This window comes from Macadamia integrifolia, chromosome 11 (assembly GCF_013358625.1).
Source record: "Macadamia integrifolia cultivar HAES 741 chromosome 11, SCU_Mint_v3, whole genome shotgun sequence".
Classification (NCBI taxonomy): domain Eukaryota; kingdom Viridiplantae; phylum Streptophyta; class Magnoliopsida; order Proteales; family Proteaceae; genus Macadamia; species Macadamia integrifolia.
In genome coordinates, this window is record NC_056567.1 from 1,493,692 (window position 1) to 1,499,897 (window position 6,206).

Here is a 6,206-nt window from a genome sequence, read left to right on the forward strand (position 1 = left end):
AAAAGGGAAGAAATCCATACACAAATTAATATAGGATGAAAAAATTTCAAAGAAAGCAACCACATTTGGATAAGAACGAAAAAAGTTATTACTAATCCCTACGCAAATTAATACATTCTTTTGTTTCACTTAATATTATTAATGCTACAATATTGGATCAGAACAAAAAGAGCCTTTATATTACTTTAATGATGTCAGACTACTATATTAGCTTGTTCATATATATATATATATATATATATATATTTTTTTTTTTTGGTATGAAAAATAATATAATATTTCAAGTTGCAACATTAGTGTTGCGAGAAATTTAAAATTAAGACCAATCAATTAGTGATATATAAAAACCAATATCACCAAATAATATATTATTTTTCTTTTTAATTATTGCATTGGATTAGCCATTATTTTTAATAATAAGTGAAACCTATCATGATTTGCCATGATAACAAACATTGTAAAATTCATATGAGAGAAAACAAAAAATGAAAAAAACTGACAGCTATCTCTTTGGTTGAGTTTCAGTCCTAAAGAACTTCTTGTAATGTATTGAAAATACGTCTAAAGTTATAAAATTTATAAGAAGACTATTACGGTGTATTAGATCTTAGTTGTAAATATCATTTTGCTTGTTACATTGAAATTATTTAATTGGATAAAATTTGGGCCTTGTTTGGCTTGTCAAGTGTTACTAGTAGGGCCTCAACACAGGCTATACTGAGAACATAATTGACCAGTTACCCTTTTGATAAGTTTTAACCCATGTTTATTTTGGCAAGCAACCTAAAACTTTTATAAAGCTTGTAGGAGAGGCCAAAGGCCAGATGACATTCGAAACCCATTGATATAGGGTTTGTGTCTTCTTACCCTATTCAACTTTGATGAAGGTGTAATTTCACATTCTCTTTCAATTCTAGGTTTAGATATCAAAGTTTAGAAACCCAATTTTGGTTGTATTGATTGATACATATTGTATCAATATCGATAGTTGTTGATATCAATATGTAGCAACCAATACCTGATATCTAAATCCATAGATGACATTTGAAACCCATTGATTCAAGGGAAATATTTTCCTTTCACTATTAAACTTTGATGAATGAGTAATCTCATGTTATGATCTCATATCAATTTATGGGGGTTGATCCCACATTAATTCTCATAGGAAATTGATGTGGGTTGATATGATTTTAAGTTCCCTCATCTTATAAGTTGATTTATGGAGTTGAGTTCTTCCAGAATCATAACACCGTAACATCTTATAGTTTATTTCAATTCTAAGTTTAGTGAGTTATCTAATTAAAAGGCAAACTCTAATGGGTAAACTTCTCATGCAAAGAGCCAGATATGTCCATACTAGTTAAATTAATTTTTAATTATGTAAACCATGAAGAGATGACCAATGAATTAAATATGTTTCAATTGAGCAGAAAATATTTTCTCCCTCTACACCGCATATTGAAGAATTAATTTCAGGCGGAGAATGCGATGTGACACATTAGGACAGCTGTTAGTGCAGTTGGCTCAAAAAAAAAAAAAAGGCCGAAGGAGTTGACTTTTTTCCCTCAAGCAAAGGATCTTCACAGATTTTTTTGTCATAGCCGTATTAATTTTTTTGATCAAAAGTGAATTTATTAAAAATGATAATCATGTGTACAGCCTATAATTTTAGATTCACACAACCTAAAAAGTCACGGAATGGAATACAACCACTTTGTGGCACACATGATGGAATAGTGCCTCCTAGCCATGACAGCTGCAACTCCGTTTTCAATCTATTTCATTTGTCTAAAAAAAATTTTGTTTAACGAATTAAATAGGTTTCAAGTTGTATTAGATTTACTCCCAATTGTTTCAGATAATACCTAGAGAGGTTCCAATTTTTGTCTGGTTCCCAAACTACAAATTATCTCTTAGCCATGGTTGACTTTTTTTTTGAATACACAAATGAGCAATTCCTTGCTAGGAAGCTGTTGGACGAGTATATATAGTAGCAGTATCAAAGATTGAAGAATATATATACATCACTCTACTAATTCACATTTGAAGACATATCTTGACACAATGGCAGCTCATCATCAGGCCTCTTCTTCTTCATCATCATCTTCTTCTCCTGATTTGAGTTATGAAGTGTTCTTGAGCTTTCATGGCAAAGACATTCGCACCAAGTTCGCTGACCACCTCTACCATGCTTTAGTTGGGGCCGGAATTCAAACTTTCAGGGATGAGGAGGAACTCAACAAGGGAAACGAGATTGGCTCAGACCTACTCGTTGCAATCCATCAGTCAATAATTTCCATTCCCATATTCTCTAAGAACTATGGTGCAAGCAAATGGTGTCTCAATGAGCTAAACGAGATATTTGAATGTAAAAGAACAAGGAAACAAACCGTCTTGCCTATTTTCTACGAAGTTGAACCAACGAATGTGCGAAACCAGACCAAGGGATATGCAAAGTTCTTTGAGGAACACAAGGAGCGTTTCAATGAGAAAACAGTGCAAAAGTGGCGAAATGCTCTAAAAGAAGTTGGAAAATTGGATGGATGGCATTCTAAGAAAGATACGTAAGTCCTACATTTTCCCTACTATATAGTCTTTCTCTTCTATGTCATCCACCATTTTTGTTTAAATTTCAGTCTTTATCTACTTTGTTTTGTTTGGATCCACATAGTCGACCTCATTAAGTTAAGATTGGGATGAAGCTGAATTTGTTATTGTAATTATTGTTGTGAAAAATGCTAAAATCTAAGAAGGTATTTATAAACTCAAAAGTGAAGTGAATTATTCCATTTTTTTGACTGAACCGAATAACAGCAAAATTTCATCCACTTCTTGTCATCTAAGGTAATAGAGCAGCAAAATTTCATCCACTTAGTTATCATCTAGGGTCATAGATCGGCTATAATCTGGGATTGCATTTAATTGATCAGTAGTTGAATCAATCTCAATATCCATCAACAAAAACTTAACTTTTGACTCACTCTTCTGGTCAAATGCAATCATGTTCCATAGAATTGTGACTTATGGCCAAGTAGACGTGTTGAGATATTTCCATTCATGTGATTGGTTTTTTTTTTTGGTAGAAATTGGGTTGCTTTTGGTTATAAGATAAAGAGAAACATACTTGAATGGGTATCAAATGCAATATTTGATTAATAACTGGAGGAATGTTAATGGTCCATAGTTGCCGAAGTAAAATTTGAGTTTACACACTTATATCTCCCATGCACGTGGTGGGTGAGATGAATGAGTTTAAAAATTTTTAAACAGGTCGGTCATATTATATTTCAATTCAAAAATAGTTTTTCATGTGACAAAATAAAGGGAAAAAGTTATTCTATACCCATAAAGGACTGTTTATTCATGGAATCATGGGCACAAAAACTTCAGTCCTAAATAAAGTACTAAAAAAAATCTGTAGTACCAAGAGGGTTAACGGGTTGATGATAGGATGCATTGACATGCATGTTCAAGCTAATTATTGAATTTAAGAATGAAATTTGTTAGATCAAACACCAAGAAACATGAATAATGAAGAGACAATAGATTCGTACGACACAGAGATTTAACGAGGTTCACACACCAGGGTGGTGTGCTACGTCTTTGGGCGAAGAAGAAGATGATTCACTATGCAGAAGAGAGATTACACCCCAGCAGCGGCGAGGAAAAACTCGCCCTGAAACCCCAGCTGCGTGAAAACCCTAGAATACAATGACTTTCTCAACAAGCAACAATACATTATATATACTCCAAAATCGTGGGTCGACCTATCGGGTCGCGGTTGATCCGGTCGAACCATACCGCACCCCCATACGAGATCAGTGATGGGCTCCGGGCTTGGGCCTGTCGGCCCAACCCCTCTCTGCTTCCATCACAGATCTCAGAAAAATTCCCATTTGGGTCGCCACCAAAATATGTCGGATGGGTCAATCTTCAAAACGGGTCAAGAATTCAAGACAAACTTAACAAAATTTGATAGGGGCTAATCTAGACACCTCCATAAATATTCAATACCTTTCCACATAGCATATGTAGATGCACAAGCCAAAAAAAATTTCTTCAATTCACCATTCTAACCGATGTTATCTCTAATCTTATGTATCAACAAGAAAAGGAATAGAAGAAACTAGGGCTGTGGCACTTACGGCCTAAACCACTCTGACTACATAGAAACATGGCCTAAGCTAAGATTTCTGACCGATGTTATCTCTATCTTATGTATCAATGAGAAAGGAAATAGAATACTTACGCCTTAACCCACTCTAACCATTTGGAAATATGACATGGGCTAAGATTTCTAACCGATGCTATCTCTAATCTTATCCATCAACAAGAAAAGGTATAGAAGAAACTAGGGCTATTAATTTGGCACTTACGGCCAAAGCCCACTATGGGCCGTGTCGCAACATGGCCTAGTCTAAGATCTAACCGATGTTCTCTCTAATCTTACCTATTCTATGCAATATCTAGACTTGAATTTCCAAAGCCAAAGTAAGAGAAGAAAGGGTAAAACGATAGGGCTTGTTGTGGGTATTAAGTTTGGCTCTATCAAAAAATTTTTTTTTTGGTTAAAATCCTTTAAAAGGTAATGGGCTAAGCCCATTGTTGCTTATAAAAGTTTGTTTTGGATTGTTTCAACTTAACTGAATATTAATGGGCCAAGCCCATGTTTATTTAAGAGTTATGGGTTTAGTCCATGGACTTGATTTACCAAAAAAAAGAAAAAGGATTTTAGCTTAAAACGTGGTGGGCTCTTGGGCCTGTATTATTCAAAGATTAAAGAACTCTTGTGGGTGAGTTCCATCAACCAATTTCATATGGGCTTATCTCTGGTTGACCGATTACTTGAGGTAGGGGACGATGACCTACTTCTCTGATTTGCAAATAAGGATTTATTGTCCTTAATTATGTGAAAACCCTTATAATTCTAGAAAAGAGCCCTCAACATGGGTCTATTTTCAGCTTGTTTTTTCTTTTCATTGGGTACTTAATCTTAAGGTGCTGGATTGTCCAGAATTTACAGATTTACCACCGACTTTAATTTGAGTTATTTAATAATCTTGCATGCCCACAGAGATCCCATTTAAGGGTTTCAGAACATAGGTTTCTAAGAGGGAGTCTAGTGTCAAGGGTTCACCCATTCTGATGTCTCCATCAGAAAACTATTTTTTTTTTTTTTTTGTACAATCTAATGTAGTCTAATATCTATAAGTTTTGTGGAATTCTAAATTTGGGTCCTTCACCATGTTTCATGGTGATTATTTTTTTAAACCATGGCATTTGATTATACCAAATGCCAATATCTTATAGTAATTCGATTTTCATGTGCTAGCAGTTCTGATTTGGAATTGAATGTCCAAAGCATACTATTTTGTTAGCCTAATTTTATGTAACTCAATAATACCAATTAGGTGTTGGTGCCAGAAAAATGGATTGCTCGATGAACAAATCTTGTATATTGAAAAGTCATTTATGAATGACATAGGTGGAAGCTTAATGGTATTTTATATTTGCATGTCATATTTGGAGCACCCTATGATAAATAAATATATTGGAATTAAACTAGGTATAAATTTTCGTACATGTTTGGCTGCATAATACATTTCTTAGAAACCATGAAAGGGTGTACGTTATCCACCAAAATGGCACATCTTATTCTTCCATGGTTTTCTCCATGACATCAAAGTTAGTGACATTTCTCAAAGGTGATGTCATCAAAGTATATGGACATTCATTTTAATTGTGCATTTCTTGACAGTAAAGATGATATTTTCCTAAAAGTGGTGTCATGAAGGTTTGTGAATAAATATTCATAAATTAGAAAAGAACACTAACTTAGGAATTCTTTTGAAAATGAGAGAACCAGTGAATCTCTATCCCAAAGGATAAAGATACAGTTTCAGTTATAACTTTTGAGTGATATAGTCATTGCAGTGAATGCACGGAATCTCACCAAGTTGAACTTTGTTATTGGTCTGGTCTATTTAAATGGGCTTTAATGAAAATCCTTTGTGGGTAGAGTTGACATCTTAAAGATTAATATTAATGCTGATGCCTATATTCACATTTGAAATGTTATGATACAAGATCATCTTACGTTACTTGTATATGTTGGTGGTTTATTAAATATTTCTATCACAGTTTCAATGAAATCTAGTTTTAGAGTCTAATAATTGGATAGACCATAAACATTTTATGCAAGTGGA